General features: G+C 42.2%; 1 protein-coding gene across 15 annotated transcripts in view; it reads left to right on the forward strand.

Moving 5' to 3' along the window:
* ASPRV1 (aspartic peptidase retroviral like 1) overlaps positions 1-24,268 on the forward strand; it is a 115,138-nt gene that overhangs the window by 46,089 nt on the left and 44,781 nt on the right. For 2 of the 15 annotated variants that reach the window (XR_005529726.1, XR_005529727.1), the window contains exon 7: positions 293-405. The exons of the other annotated variants lie outside the window; for them this stretch is intronic. The gene's annotated coding sequence lies outside the window, so the exon portion shown is untranslated. The remainder of the gene's footprint in view (positions 1-292; positions 406-24,268) is intronic. 15 annotated transcript variants of the gene reach the window in all.

Raw genomic sequence — 24,268 nt, forward strand, 5'->3', positions numbered from 1 at the left:
AGTAAAAACAAAAAGAAAATGGGCCAAAGTCATAGAAGAATAAATGACTTTTAAAACCTTATAGAAAAAGGATGTTTCACTTAAAATCTAGAAAATACAAATAGAAATGAGACCTGATTTTTCAGCTGTTAGATTGACCAATATTAAAAAGAAAAAATGCTTATTGCTGGTGAGAGTTTGAAGAAACAGGAACTCATACCTTGGGAAAATAATACAAGCCTCTCTGAAGTTCATTTTGGCAGCATGTATCAAATTTGAAGTACACACTCTTAAACTAGCATTTGACTTCTAGGTGTTTATCCCCATGGCAAGTGTACAGAGATATGTTTATGAGGATATTTGTCACTACAGAATTTATAAAGCAATCAAAATGGCCACCAGTAGAGGATTTGACCAAATAAACTGGTAAGTCCATGCAATGATAAATGAAGTAAATACATCTATCTCTCTCTATCTCTGTTTTTTTGGGGGAGAGAAAGAACATGAGCAGGAGAGAAGGGCAGAGAGAGAAAGAGAGAGAGAGAGAGAGAGAGAATCCTAAGCAGTCTCCACATTCAGCACAGCCCCTGAGATCATGGCCTGAGCCGAAATCACGAGTTGGATGAGTTGGATGTTCAACCAGCTGAGGTACCCCCATCTATAATTATCAATATACAGAAAGATGCCTACAGTATATACAGGAAAAAATATATGGGAAATGAACTTGTTTTGATTGAGATAAATACAGCTATAATTATGTGTCTATATTTAAAAAATCATACAATACGTTGTTAACAGAAATTTTCTGATTCAGGAAAAAAAGGCAGGTTAAAAAAAATTTTTTTTTAAATTAAAAAAATAGGAGATCTTGGCTGCTTCAGTTGGTAGAGCATGTGACTCTTGCTCTTGGGGCGGTAAATTTGAACCCCATGTTGAGTGTAGAGATTACTTAAAAAATAAAATCTTAGGGGCACCTGAATGGCTCAGTTTGTTGAGCGTCTGACTTTGGCTTAGGTCATGATCTCCCAGTTCATGAGTTCAAGCCCCACGTTAGGCTCTGTGCTGACATCTCAGAGCCTGGAGCCTGCTTCAGATCTGTGGCTCCCTCTTCCTCTGCCCCTCCCCTGCTTTCATGCTCTCTCTCCCTCTCAAAAATAATAAACATTAAAAAAAAATAGGGGTGCCTGGGTGGCTCAGTCAGTTGAGCATACAACTTCAGCTCAGGTCATGATCTTATAATTGGTGCGTTTGAGCCCCACCTCAGGCTCTGTGCTGACAGCTCAGAACCTGGAGCCGCCTTTGCATTCTGTGTCTCCCTCTCTCTGTCCCTTCCTTCCTTGTACTCTATCTGTCAAAAATAAACATTTTTAAGAAATTTAAAAAAATGAAATCTTAAAAAAAAAACAGAAACAGATTCTGACTTGAGGATGGTGAGTTGGCTGAAACCAGACAGTTATATTATGCCAAAGTGTGTGTCTACCCTGTGAAGTTGGAAAGTTAGCCGGCATGACAGAAAGGGGATAACTGAAAAGGAGAACCACTCTTCTAGAAGGGAGAGACAAATTTGCTTCTTGGGGTTAAATTTCAAGGGCCAACAGTAAATATTCCGTAATCTGAGAATTCCCATTTAGAGGAAAAGGTACCTCTAAAGTAGAGGTAATAAGTATGAGTGGGGCTCTAGATTTGACCTTTTGAGATGTTTCAGGGAGGGTGGTTTTGTCTCGGTTCTCCCTTTCTTATTGGTAGGCTTGACAGACCCTGGAGAGGAGTGTGTGGTACTGGCGTCAGCTAGAACCTGAGAGTAGAGCTTGAGAGATAAGAGTGGACAGTAATCACCATAATAAAACAACTGTCACAACATTTACAAGGGCCATGGTATAGTGACTTGGCTAATACAGTCCTGTATGCTATGCATTATTTTTTTTTCTTCCTTTATATGGATACTGAATCTCAGTAGAATTAGGACTCAAACTCAGATATTTAGACCTCAGATTCTATTTCTTATTTCTCCACTTTCCATTTTAGAGATGAATTTTCCAAGGAGGGAAAGACTAGAGCAAAAGTGGCAGCCTGGAGCTAGGGATATTCACAGTGAAGAGGTGGGAGGAAGAAGCCAGCCAGGGAAGATACCATGCTACGCACAGTTACTGTTTAGTCCTTTGGCCCTTGTAGGTCCTGACATTCCTCTAAACCAGAGAATGTCAGGTATTCTATTGAATTTAAAGGGGAAAAAGAAGTCCTGATCTTTTTATAAATAGCTTGAGGTGTTTTGGATATAAGGTTGGCCAATTTGGTTACAGCCATGTCACTGTGCTGACTTAGTATTGAATTCTGGCTTCATTCTTTTGAAAGCAATACAGTAGAAGCATATTGACTAAGACCCATGAGGGAAGGGCTTTTCTGCTTTAATTATGTGGAAAAAAATTTTTTTGTGAAGTCATTAAGTTTGTTTACTTTTGGAATCACATGTTAATTCACTTATGTATGTATGTACTAACTAGCAGATATCCTACAGACCTGCTTTAATGAGTAGAAAAATCAGAATTCTCTTAAGTTACTTCAGTTTTCCAACTGATAATCATATTTACACAATTAAATATTTTTGCTAACCCTTTCCTAATAGCACAAATACAAACAGTTATCTCTTGTCAGAAATTGTGAACCAGAAGGGCCACTTTAGAGAGTTTCTTGGGTAATTGCTAGACTGGTGTCTGCTAACAATCCTGCAAGGTGTCCTTGTAGCCCTGTGCATGGAGCATAGTTGGCAGTCAGAAAACTCTGGTTGAATGAGTGAGTGAGCAAGTGAAAGACTGAAGGAATCTTTATCTTTGAGGCATGTTGAACTATGTAGAATAATCTTCCCACAGCTTCGTACTACAGATTGGCTTGGGTGGTTTTGGGACTAGTCTTATCACTTGGATTTTGTATTGGGGAGGGAGGAAACAGAGGTACCATGGGAAGTTTCTGATCTGTGAGCTGTTGACTCCACAGGGGAGGGATGTTTCTGAAATCAGTAGGCTGGTGTCACTTGAGTCCCAGTCATGTGATCTCTTTCTAAACACATGAGGCTGCTGAGAAAGTCTCTGGAGCAAGTGAGGAGGCCCATGGAGGTAGGAGATTTCCTATTGGCAACCTGGATCTTACCCAAAGAGGGCAGCTACTTTATAAGTCCTCGGTAGGAGGCTCTCTACCACCCTTCTTTACTGCTTAGATTCTAAATCTGGAGTCTTTCTGGCTCATCGCTGGCTTTTGCTTACCCAGCTTAGCCCTGCCCTCTGGCTGTGTGCCATTGGTGATTTTTAGCCCTGCTGGAAATTATACCCTCCACGAGGGTAAAGCAAACTGGGAGGTTCTGGCTCCGGCTCCAGGGGGACTGGAGCCTGTCACCTGGTCCTGCTCTGTGTTTCCTGGCATGAATTCCTGGCTACCTTTTACCCTTAGCACAGTCCTTTAAGCCTGTAATTCTGCCTTGGTAAGGATTAAGGACTGGCTTCTTCAGAGGGACTGTGAGGGCAGAATGTCAGTGTTTTGGAAGAAGCTCCTGATATCAATCTCAGTGTCCTGCTTTAGGAAAATTATTGGTCCCATGTAGATAATCTAATGGTTATGTAGGGGGTGGTTGGGGATGTAAAGCTTCTTCATGACAAAAGAAAAGCATTGAACCTGCTTTTTAAATAAAATTTGATTTTCACACTGTAAGTAATGTGCAGTTATTTACATCAAAAAACTTTGGAGATGTTCTAGGCAAACTTCCTTATTTCAGATATGAGCAAACTTTGAGAGGTCCAGGAGGGCAAAGCTATGCCTTTGTTGAGGAGCTGACATTCAGATTATGTGAAAGGAATTGAAGCAGAAGGTAATAGCCATTGTGCGGGAGAAAGTCTCAGTCCCTCTAGGAGGAGCATTTCTCAGGTATTTTTAGGTAAGGGAGAGGAAAAATGCATTCCTTCCCCCTGAATACCCTACTCACAGCCCTTGGATTGGATAATTCCTGTCTCACTGACTCACTGACTTTTACCTTAGTCCTCTCAGTCGGAACCCAAATTGACATGATAATACCTCAATATTTGAGACTTTGCAAGGCACATTTAAGTGAAAAATTACAGGACGTGAGTGACTGAATGCAACTTTATTAAATTTCAATGTGTAAAAAAAAAAAAAAGCCTTGTATTAAGTTAGCAAAATGTCATTAGGGGTTCTTCAGGGGGGCTGATTTAATTAGTTAATATTAGATTGATTTGATTAGCCTGATTTGAGTTGATTAGATTAGAATTATCTGATCTATAATAGGTACTTGTAAAATCTGTGTATCAAATTTGTATTTGATAAATGATCAGAGAGTTTATGATAATTGAAGATTAAGTGGTAGGGTATTATAGGTATAGACCAATGCTGTGGGAACTCAGAGGAGAGATTGTTTCTAGTTTTTAGATTTAGAGAATCAAGGTGCTTTTGTGAAAACAGGTTTCTTTTGTTTTGTTTTGTTTTGTTTTAAAGTAGGCTCCATGCCCAGCATGGAGCTTGAACCCAATAACCTGAGATCAGGAGTTGCGTGCTCTACTGACTGAGCCAGCTAGGCACCCGAGATTTGTTTTAAAGAATGCTTTAAATAATCTTGCTTATACTCTAGCTGAAGGTAGTATTGATATAAAGGTAAATCTATTCTCATTTATATTATTAAAATTTATTTTCATTCATATTATTAAAACTTTGAATTAATAGCAACATAATTTATTTTCTGTGCTTCTTTGCTAATCTCTAAAGCAATTTTCCAAAGAGCAGACCTTTGGCAAATAAGAGCAATCCACTTTCTTCTACTAGACAGTACCTCTGTAGCTAGCAAATGGAGGCAAGGGTATAGACCCAGTCAGGGAGGTCACTCTTATAAGAAGCTTGTTTATGAAATGAGAACAGTGAAGGGGGAACACAGAGTCTAGGAAGGGTTATTTATTTTTTGAGATCCAAGATGTCCCTGTGGTGTGGTGGGAAAAGCCAGTTAAGAGGGAGAAGTTGAAGATAGAAAAGAGAACTAAAAATTGAGCAAGGCCCCTGGGGGAAAAGGTCTACTATATCCTGAACACTGTTGGAGAGATTGAACTGAACAAAGGACAAAGGCTACTACTGAACTTAACTCCCATCATCACCATCACCACCATTTATAACATTTCTATCTTTTGCTAGCTCTCCATTGAGCATTTTCTAGTCTCATTTGATAGGGACAAAGGATGTGATGGATGGGGCAGAGGGATTTGTTAAGATTTGGGAGAGACAGAAAATTGGATTTCCTTTCTGTTTGGCTTTGTTTTCTCTGGACAGAAGAAATTAAAGTCATCTGATAGGAGCAGGTGGTATAGTGGAGACAGTGACATAGTTTTTAAAAGCTGTTGAGCCACTGGCAATGATCTGAAGACATGTAAGTGGATAGCTGAGTAGTGCTAAAGGCATAGGTAATGTTGGAGATGATGACTTCCTAGAGGAAGCAGCCTCATGACTTGGTGGCTGCTTTAGCAGTATTCAGCAGGGATAAAGCAGAGGGCATTTATATTCAACTGGGAGCTGTTTCATGGGGCAAGTGGAAGACTTGGAGTAAGGGGAGTCTAGGATATTGGTAGTAAACTGATTGTTGTCCAGTTGGTTAGAGAACAGAGTGAATCCTAAGAAGGACTGATAGGTAACAAAATGATGGGATTGGATGTCAAGAGGCTGGAAATCTCAATGAAGTTGAAGAATGAAGCTGTAGAAGTAAAGACAAGGAGAGATAGAAATACAGAAGGATATAGGAGGTCATGACCAGGCAAAAGGTCTGCCTTGGAGTGTAAAGGCAGAATGTGATCAAGGGGCCAAAGGTCTTGATGGTCGAGAAGTCAGGAGCTGAGAGCAGTGAGGAGTGTAGTTGTTTGGTAGAGACTTTGGCAAATGAAGGATTTTTTTTTTTTTTTTTTTTGGTAAGGTTGTAGGTATAATGGCTTTGAATCCATATTGAGACAGACCATCTGTTTCTCTTCTTGGTACCCCTGGGTACTGAAGAATGATTTTATGGCAGAACCGTCACTGCCTAGAACCAAGTTCCTCGAGGAATGCTAGTTTCCAGCTAGACGGAAGAAGGCCAGAACCATCTTTAAGGCCTGCACTGTGTGCCTCAATACTGTGGAATTGTTGGAGGAGAGACATTCTGGCCAAGTGGGACAATCTCCACAAAGTATTGGGCCTTTAGGTAGAGTTTGCAGAAATAGGGACTAAGTACTCTTGCAGGGAAAATCCTATTTGGCCACAAGGGGTTTTTTTTGAACTGTTCAGGATCAGACTGAGTCAGTACTAATCTGTGAGAGGAAAGGAAACTAGTGGTTTCTTGCTTAAAACTCTAGGAATCATTAGACTCTTGAGCCTTTCTGTTCTTGTGGGGTCTGGAATTTGTTTTTCCCTGCACAGTGACAGCAAATAATGCCCTAAAGCCCACACAATTTGAAAGGGTCTGGAAATACTCAGATTATTGTTTATAAAGATGTTTTGGGGTTTTTAATTCAGGATTCTTATGACATTGTTGGTATATGACTCTAAGTGTTTAAGAAAGAGCCTTCAAATAGGTGGAAACAAAACAAGTCTTAGCAATTCTTTTTGCTACTTCTTGACTTGCTTCCTTTATACTACCACTTTGGTCAGATATGAACAGTTCAGAAAATGATTGTCCAATCAACCATTTCAGCACAAGAACCCAAGCAAGATCGTGTGGCCCCAGCAGAAGAGGCTGTGTGGCTCAGAGCTCAGGGTGTGCTGCTCCCATGGCAGTACTTTCTAAATTGTTTTTAACTGATTTTGCCACACAAAATGAGAAACTTCTGTCTGGCAAAAGGCATTATAAACAAAAGTTAGAAGACAACCAACAGAATGGGAGAAAAGTTTTGCAATATATGTAATAGATGATGGATGTAAAAGGTTTCTATAAATTAATAAGTAAAAAAACAAACCCAATAGAAAATGGGTGAAGAATATAATTTCATCTAAAAATACTTATCCATTTTATCCATTCCAGATGAAACTGGAATTTCATTTAAGAAATGAGCACAGAATCCTCTGGATAGGAATGTTCACTGTGCTGGTAAATATCCATTAGGGTGCTGTGAAATACTATGTGGCTGTGAAAACTTTGAAGTAATTTTACCAACCAAAGGAGCAAGTGCAGAGCAATATGAATACAGTGTTCCATTTATTTTTTTTAAATCCTATTTGATTTGGAATGTATTTATTCTGTTTTAAATTTTATTAAAGGATTCCTTTGGATTAAAAAATATTTAAGGCTGTTTTGTTTTTAAAAAAATTTTTAACGTTTATTTCTTTATTTTGAGGGAGAGCTTATGAGTGCATGGAGGGGGCGGTAGGGGCAGCGAGAGAGAGGGAGAGAAAGAATCCCAAGCAGACTCCTTGCTGTCAGTGCAGAGTAGAACCCAGTATGGGGTTCAATCTCATGAACCATGAGATCATGAGCTGAACCGAAATCATGAGTTGGGAACTTAACTGAGCCACCCATGCACTCCAAGGCTGTATTCTTCTAATTACAGCATTAATGAACAAAATGTCAACTTTTGCCTTCCCCTCATGTAAAATATTGATCTAGTATTAGAAATCTTAGCCTCTGAGAAGAATTTAGAGACTTCTCACTACCTTTCTCTTCCCAGAAACTAAAACGAGGCTACTGGGCCATGGTGTCTATAGTTGTATTTCTTGGTGTGAAGAACAAAGGAATTCAAAGCTCAGAATTCTTTTTTTTCCCAGGATTTGCTACATTTTGGTATTCATAGCCTTGTAGAGCTTCTCTGCCTATTGTCTCTGATGCAGTTTCAAAGGGCTGGGCCTTCTCTGGTTGAGAAGGTTTGCTAGCTCCTTCCTTTGGAAGAAAACAGAAAATTACCTTATTGGCCCAGGGTAGGCAAGACTGAGCCAGCCTGAGTTTTGAGGGAAACCTGCTCTTTGCATTTGTCCTTGCATGTCTTTTGGAGAAGCCTCTCGGCCGGTTTTAATCTTGGTCTCAGGCTCCTCCTGTCAACCTAGGTGAAAGGAGACCTTGAAGTGGACACCTTAGTTTTACCTATTTCACTGGAATTTGAGGCTCCAGAACTCTAGCCTGGAAATATTAGGAATTCCATCAGAGGGTGGCACAAGGCCAAAACCTCTTTGTCTTTCAAAGACAGGCAACATTTTGGGGCAAAAGCACTGCCTTCCATAACATTCCCAGTGTCAGTAGCCCCTAGTATGGGTGTATGGGAATTGTTTCTGACTTATAACATAGGTTTTTCTGTGAGCTGGAGAGTTTACCTAGAGTGGTTTAATAGAAACCTATTTAAAACCAAAACTGATTCCGCTAGTTCTGTTTTGAAGACGGGTGGCCCAATTCATATATATAGGAGAAAAAAGTCATTCCATTCTCTTCACCAGTACAGAATGGTGGTGGTGAGAGAGTGAAGTTCAGAATTTTTTGTTCCTCAGTGTTGGAGTGGAACCTGGTTCCCAGTGGGACTTACTCCAGGTATGGGTCATTGGATACCAGAGGAAGGGAGATAGAGAGCTAAGTTTCTCTGAATAATATAAGGAGAATTTAGTTTCCTGAGGGAAGGAAAGACCCCCTCCTAAATATAGGCAATGTCTGGAGGGGGTGAAAGAGCCAAGAAGCATGGTAACAATATAAAACCCTTCTGTCTCTTCACAACTTTGGGAAAGTCTGATAAACACAGTGTTTTTGTCTGTGTATGTGTATTTTTTTCTTTTTGGTAAAGCATGGAAAAAGGGAGCTGAGTCTCACTTCTGGGGGGACAGCTCTGAGCAGAAGAAAGAGACCAGCCTCAGGAAGTGTGATGTGAGTGAGATAATAAAAAAATCCAGCAGGAGCTGGAGTTATAGCCAAAAGGGACTGTTCAGAGCATTAGCTTCTGGGAATTTGCAGAAATTGTGGGAGGGTCACTGGATTGGGGGGATCCAGGCTGATTTAAAACATGCCTGGGGATGCTGGGTGCTTAGTTGTTTAAGCATCCAACTCTGGATTTTGGCTCAGGTCATAATCTCACAGTTCATGAGATTAAGGCCCATCCTGGGCTCTGTCTTTGCTGACAGTGTGGAGCCTGCTTGGGATTCTCTTTCTTCCTTTTTCTGCCTCTCCAGGGTTCATGTGCACGTTCTCACAAACAAACAAACAAACAAAAACAACATGCTCACAGAGTGGTTGCAGCTGACATCTGATTGCTGTAGTGCTTACTGTATAACCCATGGAATGTTTAGTTCTGATCCTCCCCCAAGATCCTTCTTGTGGAGGTCTGTTTGTTAGATAGTTCAGGAACAACCCTGATATTCCTCTTTCCGCCCAGTGGAAGCCATTTTCAGTTCAGACACTGAAAGGGGAGCAGAGCTTCCCAACAAAGGGCTTGTTATTCCCTTTCTTCCTTATAATTTACATAGACCCTGAGATGCTGGTCAAAGAGCTAGAGAGCTGCAGCTTCTTTGTCCACAGCAGCACTGAGTAGGGCACATCATTTGGGAGTTGAAGGGAGGCAGAAAAGTCTTCCACAAAGTATTGGGACTTAGAGACTGCTCTGAGTAAGTATTTAAACATCTATTAAAACTTCAGTAAGTGCCCTAGAGCAAGAAGCCAAGGTCTCTGAGCAGCTGGAGTAGGACCATGGCAAATCCAGCCACTGTCACACTAAATGAGGACTCATGCTCACATCTTAGGAAGGAAGACCCAGTTGATGGAAGAACTTACAGTATAATCTTAAAGTCCACTCTTATTCCAAACTTTGAGGACAGTAGTGATTAGTGGGCTTTGACTGCCCAGCATGCATTCTCTCTTCTCAGGTGAGAGCATATTGATTTTCCTTTGGGGGACCACATCCTTCTCTGTTCTCAGACTGGGTTCTGGTGGAGTCAGGTCCATCTCTTGGCTCTAGAGGGAGGACACATGGTTATGCCAATCAGAGAACAGCAGGTGGCATGGGCATGGTCTCAAATCCAGGCCAATTAAGACTCTGGACTTTTTGGGGGAACTATTAAGAAGTGAATTCTCATTTTTTTTTTTTTTCAAACTGGGTTGCCAAGCCTGTAGAATGTGTACAACTCTGAGGCTCCTAAGTGGTCATCTTGCCACCCCAGAGGGCATGCTGAAGCTAACACAGATGAAAGCTGAGTTGTGAGACAGAGATGGAGCCTAGATGGCATCTTTTGAGCACCTGGATCTAACCAGGCTTTATGTTAGTCTCAGTCTGGACATTTCATTTACATGGGTCCAGCCTCTCCTTTTTTATTTTTATTAGGAATTTTTTTTTTAATGTTTTATTTATTTCTGAGAGAGAGCGAGCAAGCAGGGGAGGGTCAGAGAAAAAGGGAGACAGAATCTGAAATGGCTTCCAGGCTCTGAGCTAGCACAGAGCCTGACGTGGGGCTCGAAACCATGAACTGTGAGATCATGACCCAAGCCGAAGTTGGGTGCTTAACTGACTGAGCCATCCAGGTGCCCCTATTTTTTATTTGGATTTTTTGTCAACCTGCAGCCAGTATAGTCTTAACTTAGGTTATGAATTGTATATCGCTCTCATTACAAAGTGTGATTTGGCCTTTCTCATCAGATCCTTTTAAAGTGCTAACTTGTAAGTTTGTTGTAGGAATCAAATGAGACCATACATAAAAAGAACAGCATTGGGGCGCCTGGGTGGCTCAGTTGTTTTAACATCTGACTCTTGGTTTCGGCTCAGATCATGATCTCGTGATGTGGGATTGAGTACCATATTGTTCACCACACTGAACATGGAGCCTGCTTGGGATTCTCTCTCCCCCCTCCATCCCTCCCCCACTCATGCACACATGTACTCTCTCTACAAATAATAAACATTTTGAAAAAGAAATAACTTAGCATTATCTTCTGTACATAGGAAAAAACCTCAGTAAATATTGACTACAGAAAGTAAGGAAGGAGGGAGTGGAGGGGGAAGATCAGGTGCTGAATTAAAAGGACCCTGAAGTCCCTGGTGTAATCTTTTAGGAACCCTCAGGCCCAGTCAGGCTCCCCTGTTCTAAATGCCCTTAGTGCTCTATACTTTACCCTCATAAGCCTTTATCATGGCTTATAATGATATGTTTGTGTAATATTTTGATTAATGCCTATCTCTCTCACTGAACTGGTAGGTTTTTTTTTTTAAGTTTATTTATTTTTAGAGAGAGAGAGCACATGTGCATCCAGGGGGTGGGGAATGCAGAGAAAGAGGAAGAGAGAGAGACTCCCAAGCTGGCTCCATGCTGTCAGTGCACAGCCTGACACAGGGCTCAAATTCACGACCCTGAGATCATGACCTGAGCTGAAATCAAGAGTCAGACGCTTAACCAACTGAGCCGCCCAGGCTCCCTGAATTGGCAGTTCTATGAGGGCAGTGATTTTGTTTACTGTTATGTCCACAGCAACTAGTCCAGTCTGTGGATTCAGCAAACATTTTTTGAAGGAGTTGTCACCTGTAGGTACCCAAATTGATTATTGGGGTTGGGACTGTGGCAGAATTGGCAAAACCAGGGAAAGCTATCCTTGTCCCCTCTGTATCTTCTGCAATAGCCATACCCCTAACACAGACAGACAATTAAAAAAAATTTTTTTTAAGTAAAAATGTATGTTTTTGAAGGAGAGAGAGACAGAGCATGAGCGGGGAAAGAGCATCAAGAGAGGGAAACACAGGGGCGCCTGGGTGGCTTAGTCGGTTGAGTGTCCGACTTTCGCTTAGGTCGTGATCTCGCGGTTCGTGGGTTCGAGCCCCGCGTCGGGCTCTGTGCTGACAGCCAGCTCAGAGCCTGGAGCCTGTTTCAGTCTGTGACTCCCTCTCTCTCTCTGACCCTCCCCTGCTCACGCTCTCTCTCCTAGAAATAAATAAAACATTTAAAAAAAAAGAGAGGGAAACACAGAATCCAAAGCAGGCTCGAGGTTCTGAGCTGTCAGCACAGAGCCCAATGTGGGGTTCCAAACTTAGAAACTGTGAGATCATGACCTGAGCCAAAGTTGGATGCTTAACCAAGGGAGCCACCCAGATGCCTCTGTTTGTTTGTTTTTTAAGTTTATTTATTTTGAGAGAGAGAGAGAGAGAATGGGAGTGTGCGTAGGAGAGGGGCAGAGAGAGAGAGGAAGGAGAGAAATCTCAAGCAGGGCCCGAGCTTGAGCTGATAGCACAGAGGCTGATATGGGACTCAAACCCACAAACTATGAGATCATGAGCTGAGCAGAAACCAAAGGTCACTTAACTGACTGAACCACCCAGATGCCCCTAGACAATTTTGTCTTAATGAGATAATTTTGATATGGCTGACAGCAGAGAGCCCTATGTGGGGCTTGAAGTCACAGAACCATGAAATCATGACCTGAGCCAAAGTTGGAGGCTTAACTGACCAAGCCACCCAGGTGCCCCACATTTTGATTACTTTTAGCTCAGAAAAATCCTTATGCCAGAGACATATTTTGGGGTGGCAAAATCTGCTCCCCTTCCAACGCTTTACCAAGTCTCTAGTTATTATGTTTTTATTGGTTCATTTTGTTGAATAATTAAATAATATAGTGGTTGGCCTAATATGTGGAAAGCAGAGGAATGGGTCAGGTGTCTGTGATTAACAAGCAGTCTTCCTTGCTCCTCTGTCTTTATAAACTCATATATTTAACTGGGATAGTCCACCCTCACTCAGGGGCTGGATTTTGGAGGCTGTAGAAAGCCCAGGAAGTTAACGAGGGATGTCTGCTGCTAGAGACTTCAGTCACTAGCAAGAAACAAAAGCAATTAAAAGGAGTCCTGGAGAGGGCAGGTAATTTAAAGCTCACTCCATCAGCCCTGCTGTTCCCCCTCCCCACCCCTCAAGTCCAGGACACACAAAGCAGCCTCCTTCTAGCTTAGGCTGTGGTTCATCCCTTCCCCCAGCCTGCTTTTCCTTAGATGGGGAGAGGGTTTCCCAGGGCCCATGTGACTTCACTGGCAAGTGACGATTACAGACGGTTTACCAGTCAGTAAAACTGCCAGAGGCTTTTGTGCTGTAATAATCCTTTTCCTGTTTAAAACTCTGGGGATTTTCTACCCTTGCCAATAGTTTTTCAAGTCAGCAATTACGTTGTGGATTATGTAATGGCTAGGTATTAAAAATAGAAAAGACCAGAGTTTGCATCTATTTTAACCAAATCAAAACAGAGCAGAGGGAGGGGAAAGGAGGAGAGGGAGAGACCAGAGGAGGAGGGAAAAAGAGATTACGTGACAAGAAGCAGTGAGATCCCATCATGTGACTAGGCAGTCCAGCCCACAATTTACTCGGCTCTTTTCCTGCCATTCTTGGCCCAAGGGGCTGCACTCCTTTCCTTAGACTCCTCCAGGGAGGAGACTTTGCAGAGAATTACTATATTCCTCGGGTCAGCCTCAAGTGTCTGCCTGCCTCTGACAGGCAAAATGACTAAAGGGGGAAGGGATTGATTTTGACGTAATTAAAAACTGTATTTGTTATGAAAACATGCTTTTATTATACATACATACTCCCAATCCTCTGACTTCCCCACCCTCACTCCTCTTCCCACTGGATAGCTACCTCTAAGCCTCTCATCTAGGAATTCCAGCGCTATTATTGGTTTGTTCTTTTGTGACTTCTCACTAATCCTTTACCCTCACCCCAAGTTAAGAGGTCTCTGTGTTTCTCTGGGGACTTACTGAGTAACTTTAAGGGCCCTCTAACGGTGAAATTTTAGGTGTCAGGTGGGTCTGGAATAGGTGGGATATTTTCGGAAGGGGGACTTACTCTAAGGGCCTGACAGATCACACCAATATATACCAGGCTTCCTACTATGTCCCCTCCAATGTCCCCCCACCCCATACTGGATACAGAGGCAGCTGCAGAGGGAGGTCTGGAGTTAACTTCCAACCCTTGAACCAACATAGAACCCATGCTGAGAGCACCCTATTTAGTATGTCTCAAGGTGGCAGGGAGTGCTGGGTACTTTGAAGAAGCAGCTTGTTGTTTGTGAATATTGAACTCAAATAGGTTTGGTGGGTTTAGGGAGAGAGACCTGAAAGTCTAGATTGGTAGTAGAATCAGTTGCAGCAATGTTAGAAAGTTGTGTCCTCATTCTTTCTTCCATTACACTTCTTTCTGAGTCTTCATCTGATCTGGGGTGGAAGAGTGCTAACAGCTCAGAGTAACACTGGTCCCAGTTTCACCCAGGACTGCCCAAACTAGTGGAAGTGCAGTGAAAGGAAGAGCACTCTAATTTGGGGATTTTAGGTATCATTTTACTAGAAAGGTAGAGGGTTTGGGGACCTTCCTTAGGGCCTTTCAAATCATAATACCAATCTGGACTAGGAAGTGCTCATGTTGTAGCACTTTCTCTTATTCCTGTAGGTTTTTAGTTCTCTATTGCTGGATTCCTTTCTATATTCTCAACAGAGGCTGACTTTGGTAAGGACCACTGAACATCTGGTATGGTCCAGATTTTAAATTGTTCCAACTCACTGTGCCTGTTAATGCACTTGAACATGCCCGGTCAAGTGTCCTGGCTTTGGGTGTGGTCAGTGTCACTACAGCATCAGTTTTCTGTTATCTGGACAGGCTGGCTACTCAAGACCCAGGTAGTCAGCAGAAGTTGTAGGTCTCAGTGAGTATCCATCCTCCACATCCTATCCCACCCCTGAGGTTTTGAGCAATGTTAGGAGTCCATTGAAGTACCTGCCCTAGGGGCTGCTAGTGGCTAGGGTCAACCCAAGACTAAATCATTGCAAAGTTCACCAAGGAACCTTTTTTAAAAAATTTTTAATATTTATTTATTTTTGAGGGAGACACAGAGTGCAATCAGGGAAGGGACAGAGAGAGAGGGAGACACAGAATCCAAAGCAGGCTTCAGGCTCTAAGCTGTTAGCACAAAGTCCGACGTGGGGTTGGAACCCATAAACCATGAGATCATGATCTGAGCCGAAGTCGTTGGATGCTTACCTGACTGAGCCACCCAGGTGCCCCTCCCCGCCCAAGGAACTTTTTCCAGCTAAACTCAACTCTCTGTTGTGGCCCCCTTCCCACACCCACCCCCCATGACCTCACAACTTGACCACAGCAATGTGGTATACATTGGTCATCCCCATTCTGAAGGAGATCATTGTTTCTATCACTAAATATTTAATGGATTTCCTCTGCCAATGTGCAGGCATGCGTGCATAGACACACACACATACACACACACACATACACACACACACAATAGTGGTGGTGCTTCTAGTGTCTGATACTTGAGATAATGCTGGTGGTCACAAGCTGGTATAGACAGAGTAACACATTTATTTTTTTAATGTTCATTTATTTCAAGTGAGAGTGTGTGCATGGAAGAGGGACAAAGAGAGAGGGTGAGAGAGAATCCCAAGCAGGCTCTATGCTGACAGTGCAGAGCCCAGTATTGGGCTTGATCCCACAAACTGTGACATCATGACCTGAGCTAAGAGTCAGATGCTTAACCAACTGAGCCACCCAGGCACCCTGACAGAGTAACACATTTAAATAGATTTAACTTTTATTCATCAAACTACAAATTAGAGACTTATTAGAGTCTCAAATTAGCACTCAAATTAGAGTGCTTATATGTTTCAGACATTCATTTGAGCTACAGACAGTGTAAGGTTTAAATGAGAGATCTCTTGCATTAACTCCAATATCAGGGCTCAGAGCTGGACAACTGCTTTCCTTTACTGCACATACCATCACACTCCTTGGACACCTTCTCTGTCCAATTCTGACATCAGACTTAGAAATGAGTTTGGAGAATGGGCAAAGACAGGCTAAAGGTTAGGCTTCAGGCCTCCACATATTTGCTGCAACTCCTTTGGTCAGAAGTACCAGGCGGTGAGCATAGGGAGAGGACAGGATGGGAGGAGAGGTGATATAGCACCTGATAGGACTCCAGCCACACCTGGAGCTACTCTGTCTTCCAACAGAAGATGGGAGAGAAGAGGTTGGGAGAGGGAAGAAGAAAAGGAAGAGAAAGGAAGGAGTGAGGAGGGGAGGAAAGGAGGAAGCAGGTAAGGAAGAGAGGATTGTAGGCTACCCTTGGGCCTGGGCAGAACCAGATTGACAGGGGCATCTCAATGCCCACTTGGGTCTGACAGGGCAGGCAAAATCTCATGTTCGAGGTGCTGAGTCTTGTGGGATGTCTTGGCAGCCTGGTATAACCTGGTAATCTGACTTTAGGCCAAACAGGGATGCCAAACAAGGGTAAGTGTCAGGACCTTCTTTGTACTCTCGGCATCCTCTTTCCTCCATCCTGATAGGCCTAGGTTTTAAAAACCCATCTCTTGTGTCATAAAAGGCAACCTAAGAAGAAACTCACTAGCACTTACTTCCCTGGGGTTTGCATTTAAGAGGAGACCCCAGGATATCACTGCTACTACTACTATATAAGTTTTACTAAAACTATTATTATTTCACGTCTAGCCAAGTAATTTGGTAATTTAAAATTTTTCTTAAAAAATTATTAGCATACAATTTTCATAGTCTTGTTTTCATATCTGTATGTACTCTATCCTTTTTCATTCTTAATGTCGCATATTTAATGCTTCATGCTTTTTTCATGATAATTTTGTTAGAGGTCTATTTTGTAAGAACCAACTTTTGCATTATGTCTATTGTTCGTTCTTTGTCTTCTTTTTTAAAAAAGATTTTTTTAATGTTTTATTTATTTCTGAGACACACACACACACACACACACACAGCGTGAGCACGGGAGGGTCAGAGAGAGTGGGAGATACAGAAACCGAAGCAGGCTCCAGGCTCTGAGCTGTCAGCACAGGGCCTGACATGGGGCTGGAACTCACGAACAGAGAGATCATGACCTGAGCTGAAATCAGATGCTTAACTGACTGAGCCACCCAGGCACCCCAACTTTTAATCATTTTAAAATCAATTTTGTGATTGAAAAGTAATACAGATTCACTTTTTCTTACAAACTATTATAAAAAGACCAGTTACCCATAAGAATGAACAGAGGATTAAAAAAAACCTTATGTGGCTTATAAACTAAAGAGAAGACCTTAGTTGCAAGTTAAGTAATGTATCTTTAATGATTGATGGACCTCTAGGCTTGAGTGGGGAAGAGAAGCTAGTGCCCAAGGGAGAGAATCCTGGATGACAACCCAACCCCGCCCTGGTCTTTCGTGTACTGGTTGGTGTCAGGCAAGACACAGACCTCTGTTTCCTCCCCTGTAAGTCCTGAGTAATACAGAATGCCCCCTGCCCCACCTTACTTCATTGGCTGCTATATCAAATCAGATACTGAACATGAAGGAGATGACAACTGAATTCCCACTGAGCCCTCTGCCCTCAGTCTGTCTTCTCCCACAGGTGGCAGTAGGAATGAGTTGTGGAGAAACCCAGCCTAGCCTGGCAGGGTTACTTAGCAGGTCCTAGCCCTTAAAGGAATATTATATTGGAAGGAAAGAGTCTTATTCTCTGTTTAGTTCAGTGTGCATGCTGTCTCATCTCTTCTTCAGCTAAATTTTGCTTTTTTTGCCTTTATTTTAGTTTTTATAATTCTGTATTTTGTGGAGAAATGCATGGGACGGGTGGGTGTGCTAGATATAAAATCCAAGAATTGGCAGCCAGGAAGGGGTGATCTCTACCAACATTCTCAAATGTTTTGGTCTCAGGACCCTTTCACACTCTTAAAAATTATTGAAGACTTCAGGTTCCTTTTTGTGGGCTGTAGCTGTAGATATTTACTGTAATACAAGTCTGGAAACATAACATTAGAAACAGGTTTTAGAAGTATTTATTAATTATATAAAAATAACAGTAATCAAATCCTTTACATGTTAAATAAAATACTTCATATGTATATATATATGTTTTTAATATTTATTTTTGAGAGAGAGACAGAGTATGAGTGGGGAGGGGCAGAGAGAGAGAGGGAGACACAGAATCCGAAGTAGGCTCCAGGCTCTGAGCTGTCAGCACAGAGTCGAACATGGGGCTTGAACCCTCAAGCCACGAGATCATGACCTGAGCTAAAGTCAGACACTTAACCAACTGAGCCACCCAGGTACCCCAACATACCTTTTATAAAAATGTATTTTCTAAAATAAAAAAATTTGGGGGCACCTGGCTGGCTCAGTCAGGGGAGCATGCAACTCTTGATCTCAGGGTCATGAGTTTGAGCCCCACTTTGGGTGTAGAGATTTCTTAAATAAAACTTTTAAAAAATTTAGGAAGTCATTATTTTACAGTTTTGCAAATTTCTTTAATGACTGGCTTAAAAGAAGACATTAGAATTCTCATATCTGCTTCTTTACCAGTCTTATATGATATATTGCTTTGGTTGGAGTAGATGAATAAAAACCTGCTTCATACAGATTTGCAGTTGGTATTTAAAAAAAGTTTTTCTTAATGTTTATTGTTTTTGAGGGAGAGAGAGAGTGTGAATGGGGGAGGGGTAGACACATACACACACAGAATCTGAGGCAGGCTTCAGGCTCTGACACAGGGCTTGAACTCATGAACCGTGAGATCATGACCTGAGCCAAAGTCAGATGCGTAACTGACTGAGCCCCTCAAGCATCCCTTGGTATGTTTAATAGGCTTTCCCGATAATTGTGGATATCTTTGATATTTCACCAAAATTGGACTAATGGCAGTTTCTGAAAAGTTAGACACCATGTGAGATCTGAAACTTTATCAATGAACTTCTCATCCTCAGCTATATTCAACTCCATTGATCTGTCTTCTAGTTTTAATGGGTCTTTTGTTCATTCTTTGTGACATCATGCATTGGTCATTTGGAAAATAATGGATCAGTGATTTATGCAGATCTTCTGAATGTAGACGCATTTCAATCCATATTATTACATTCATTAATATTACCACTGTTTTACCAAGCAAAGTCTTTAAGTACCAGGAAGCTGTGAAGCTCATGGTGTGGGGACAAGTTTTGTATAATTCTAATTTTTACTTGCCAGCTCAGATTTTATCATTGGCAAAAATACAATCGGTTTTCCTTGATAATAAGCGCACTTCATTCATTTTTGAGAAAACAACTGCAGACACCCAGGTCTGAGTAATCATAGTCGCTCTTTCCTTTTTTTCTTTTTGTCAATCATTTTTCTAAAAAAATGATGTTTCATGAAAAAGCAGGTGGTTCACTTCTCAGTGCAAACAGTCACATAAATGTATCTAGTACTTTGGTATGTACTGGTATGTAACAGAAGTGCTTTATGCATAGACTATTAACAAGATGTATTTAGGGGTCATGGGTTTTTTTTTCTTTTTTTAAAGATTTTTAAAAAGTAATCTCTACACTCAACGTGGGGCTTGAATTCACGACCCTGAAATCAAGAGTCACAGTTTCCACTGACTGAGCCAGCCAGGTGTCCCAAGGGTCGTGTTTTTAAAAAAATCAATAATTATTATTCTATTATGGGCATCCTTATGTGAAGCTGGCCTTTTTGTTAAATCAGAGTACCTGCAGTAAAGAATATAACTTCACTGATTTGTGTTAAGTCTCCAGCAGTTTTACCCACTGTTGCTTTTGCATTATTAGTTCAAATGTTAACAAGCTGAATACTGCAAAAAAGTCTTGGTATTATAATAAAAGTGTTCTTTACCTCTTGGACCACACTGGAAGGGTCTTTGGGACCCCCAGGACTTCAGGGATCATAATTGAGAGCCACTGATGTATATGACTATGGGCAATAATGGCTTGTGGCCTCGAATACCTGAGTGTCCCTGGACCTTAGTTTTCTCACCTGTTAAGGGAGATGAGGGCTGGGGCTGGCTGAAAGTTTCTACACACTGTTGGACCCTGTTTACTAGTCCTTAAAGCCACTTCTCCTTGTGATACTGCTCTCTTTTCTCCCTCCCTCTCTCATGTCTCCTTTTCCCTCCATAGCTCTCCCTAAGCCCACCTCTTACAGGTGGGGATCCTCCTCTTATAAGCCTACCTCATATAGGTATATGTTGTTTTCCCTTCTCCGTTGCTCCCTAGGATATCTTGTCCCCTCCTTGATCTTTAGTCATCACCCATAGGCTGAGAGCTCTCAAGTCTCTGTCTTTATTCCAGATGTCTGTCCTGGGCTCTGGTGCTATGATTCCAGCTGTCCCTTGGACCTCTCCGCCTGTATGTCGTACAGGCATGTCAAAGTCAACATGTCTAAACTGTGATTTCATCATCTTCCTCAACACATTGCCTCCTCTTCCAGAGTAGTCAGTCTTAGTTAATCTGTCCTCTACCTGCTGCTTAAATCAGAAGCCTAGGAACCCTCCTCTCCTTATCTGATCCTCTCACTTCCCTCATTTAGTTGCTCAAGCCTACCAGTGCTGCCTCCTAAATATTTTCTCGATCTCTCTCTGCTCTCCATTTCTACCACCACTGCCTCAGGTCAGGCCCTCATCATTCGTTAACTAAATTACTGCCAAGAACCTTCTCCCTGGTCTCCTTGTCTCCCCTTTTCAACCTGTAATTTGTAGCTCTAGCTGGAAACCACAGGATTATCTTCTCATAGGCTTTTTTTTTTTCTATTAAGTAAATACATATGAAATACTTATACTAGGCACTGTGTGGGGTGCTTGGGATACAATGTAGAACACAGCAGACATAGTTCCTGGTTTCCAGTGCTCACAGTGTATGAGGGGAGAGAAAAATGTACAGGGCACAGGTAATCAAGACACAGTGTGATGGGAAGGGAAAGGGGAGGTGCTTGGAAACCTCTAGAAGCCTGAGCTGAGGGCTGGCTGAGTCTGAGAGGTGGTCAGGGAACACTTCCTGGAGGAAGCAGCCCTCTGAGACCAGTGGGGTTAGCTAGGAGTAGTGGGAGTATAGTGGTGAAAAGCTTTCTTGCTGATTTGTTCATCTGATTTCCCTGCATAAAGCCCTCTTCTGAGTTTCACCATTGCCAGCAGGATAAAGTCTAAATTCCTTACCAAGGAACATAATCTTTGTGGCCTCATTGACCACTCCCTTGTATTTAGTCTGAACTGCTTTCAGTTAGTTCCCCCAAACTCTGGCTAACTCCCTTATATTCCAGGCCTTTGCACACTCAGTTCCTCTTGCCTTCCACCCTGAATTACCAACCCACTCTGAATTACCAACGTCAGCTGACTTAGGAGACCTTCCCTGACCCCTCCCATGTAGACATTGTGGCTCCCTCTTTTGTGCTCCCCACCTGTGCACGCACCTGGACACCTGTGCACTCATTACATCATTAGAGTTCATCCACGTGTATCTCTGACTCTTGCTCCTACCTGCCAGTGTAGAGTTCCAGGTCTTGCCTACTTCCCCACACCTTCACCCTGAGAGCATTTTGGGCGTCCTCAGGGTGTGTGTCTCCCATATGCTGGTGGATAAGGTCAGAGAGCTACACCCTCCCACTCCCAACTATCTTTCCCCTCCTCCAGCTCTGCAACCTCCCTTTGCCCCTGCCACACCCCATGGAGCTATCAGTTCTGCTGGACATTGCCACACCCATCAGACACCCGACGCCTGCTGGGAGCCACTGACACTCCTGTTGGCATGAAGTCAGCTGGCTTCACTGTAGGAGCAGGGCTGTGAGGCTGCTGATGCCCCCATTGCTTTACAGAGAGAGCCTTGAGATTTGGTTCCACTGATAGGTGTACATCACCACTACTACTTTAGTTCAGAATTATTTCCTCTTTTCCAATGAGCAAAGTTTTGGCCCTGGGTCAGCTTATTGTGCTATCACCTTCTTCCCTTAGAAAGAGTTCTTTCCTAACATTAGTGTCTCCAGCTCTTCATGCAGATACACTCCCTAAGGTTCTGCCCATCAGTGGGCCAGATAGGTGTGACCTGCATCACCCTCCAACTTCAGCCTGGAGGCAAAAGATAGATGCATATTTATATATTTAAAATAGTAGATTATATAAGCAATACTGAGTAGAACTTCATCTTTAAAACATAAAAGCAGTTTAGACATACATAAAAAGGTCAAGCTTCCCTTCTAGCCCTTTCCCTATCTTAAAACTTACTCTACTGGTAGACATTGTTAATTCTTTGATGGGAATGTTCAGACTTTTTGCTCTGCCTTTACACATATGTGTGGCTGACATATTTGAGAAACTAATCTCTTTCCTCTCCTTGGATTTTCCTCTTTCCCACTCTCATATTCTTGGAGCTCATTTCTTCCTCAGCTAGCTCCCCAGATTAGAAAATTGAATCAAGTTTCAGGTGTCTCTGGCTTTTGTATGCCAGAAGCGTATGCACTTAGGAAAACTTTAAGGTTTGCTGAATAGCTCATTGAAAAAACAGGATTCTCTTGCACAGACTGAATACCTTGACAAGAGACAAGATAGAAGAAGGATTTCACCTGGAGGAAAGACCCCTGACTCATTGTAGCCCTCTCCTCCCCAGACTGGCTGGAGGTTGGGGGCAGGAGAGACAGGGGAGAAAGATCTTGTGGTGTCCAGAGTCCCACCTTGCCTTCTAGCAGATCACCTGGGTAGGCAGGAATAAGATTTCAGAGAGTTGTAAGATCTCCAAGAGCCCCACGTGGTGGGGCCAAGTCCAAAATTCCTGGCTGCCCGTGGGTGGCACAGAGCGGCAGAGGCTATTATATTTGGCCTCAGCCAGCCTCACAGTCTCCTCCTCTGTCCCATGACTGGCACTTCTCAGTGTTCTGGAGAACTCAGACACACCTAGAATTAAGTTTCCTCTTGGAATGGTGGAAACTTACCATAAACATTGAGCTGAGCTATAGAAACTAAAGGTTGGTTTCCTGCATACTTGATTTTGTTGGTGAGATTCATTCTTGTGGCTTGTGCTGTTCATATTCAACTTTTGAAAAAAATTGCGATATATCTTGAAAATATTTCCACATCAGTAGATATAAGTCTATCTATCTATCTGTCTATCTATCTATCTATCTATTAATGAATGAATGAATGAAGAGAGAGAGACCCTGCAAATAGGAGAGAGGGGCAGAAGAGAGAATCTTAAGCCTTGATTCTCTGACCCTGGGACATGACTTGAGCAGAAATCAAGAGTTGGACACTCAACTGACATACTCAGACACCCCTATCTTGTTCTCTTTAAAAAACATTATTACTTTTGGGGTGCCTGAGTGGCTCAGTCAGTTAAGTATCCAACTTTTGTTTTCAGCTCAGGTTATGATCTCACATTTGTGAGATCCAGCACCGGGTTGGGCTCTCCGCTTCCAGTGTAGAATCTGCTTGGGATTCTCTCTCTCTTTCAAAATAAATAAACATTAAAAAAAATTAAAAAAAAAACAAACAATATTATTTTAAACAAAATACATGCTCATAGTTGGAAATTTTAACAGTACCAAAGGAGAAAGCAAAAGTTCTCTAGTCCTCCATTCCCACTCCCTAGATATAACTCTTGCTATCAGCTTCTTTTTTTTTTTTTTTTTAATGTTTTATTTATTTCTAGGAGAGAGAGAGACAGAGTGAGCAGGGGTGGGTCAGAGAGAGAGGGAGTCACAGACTGAAACAGGCTCCAGGCTCTGAGCTGGCAGTCAGCACAGAACCCGACACGGGGCTCGAACCCACGAACCGCGAGGTCATGACCTAAGCGAAAGTCGGGTGCTTAACCGACTAAGCCACCCAGGTGCCCCTCTTGCTATCAGCTTCTTGATGGTGCTTCTAGAAATTTTCTATGCAGATAATAGGACATGTATGTATTTCTGTATAGCTCTTTTTATATGCAAATAATCCCAGACTATATATACTCATCTGTAACATGTTTGATTCATTAACAGTTTGATACTATTAAATGAATTCTATTATGTAAGTGGATATAGTTCAACTTCATTTATTAAAAATTTTTTAATAGTTTATTTATTTTTGAGACAGAGAGAGACAGAACATGAGTGGGGGAAGGGCAGAGAGAGGGAGACACAGAATCTGAAACAGGCTGTAGGCTCTGAGCTGCCAGCACAGAACCTGATGCGGGGCTCAAACCCACAAACTACAAGATCATGACCTGAGCTGAAGTCGGACGCTTAGCCAACTGAGCCACCCATTTCTTTTCTTTTAATGAAGCTATTTCATAGATTAGATGTGCCACATACATTTAACCAGCTGACTGGCATAAATTTCCAAATTTTTAGCTATTACCAGTTAAGGATACAATGAACACAATAATAACTACCATTTGTTGATGACATTGTTCTTTGCATGTAGTAGCTCATATAACCTTTGTAATAGTCCAATAATATAGGCCCTGTTATTGCCCCTGCTTCAGAAATGATGGAATTAAATCACAAAGAGATCAATTGCTTTCACGTAGTCACATATCCCTAGGTGG

The sequence above is a fragment of the Hyaena hyaena genome, unplaced genomic scaffold (genome assembly GCF_003009895.1).
Source record: "Hyaena hyaena isolate Hyena2069 unplaced genomic scaffold, ASM300989v1 scaffold_158, whole genome shotgun sequence".
Taxonomy (NCBI): Eukaryota; Metazoa; Chordata; class Mammalia; order Carnivora; family Hyaenidae; genus Hyaena; species Hyaena hyaena.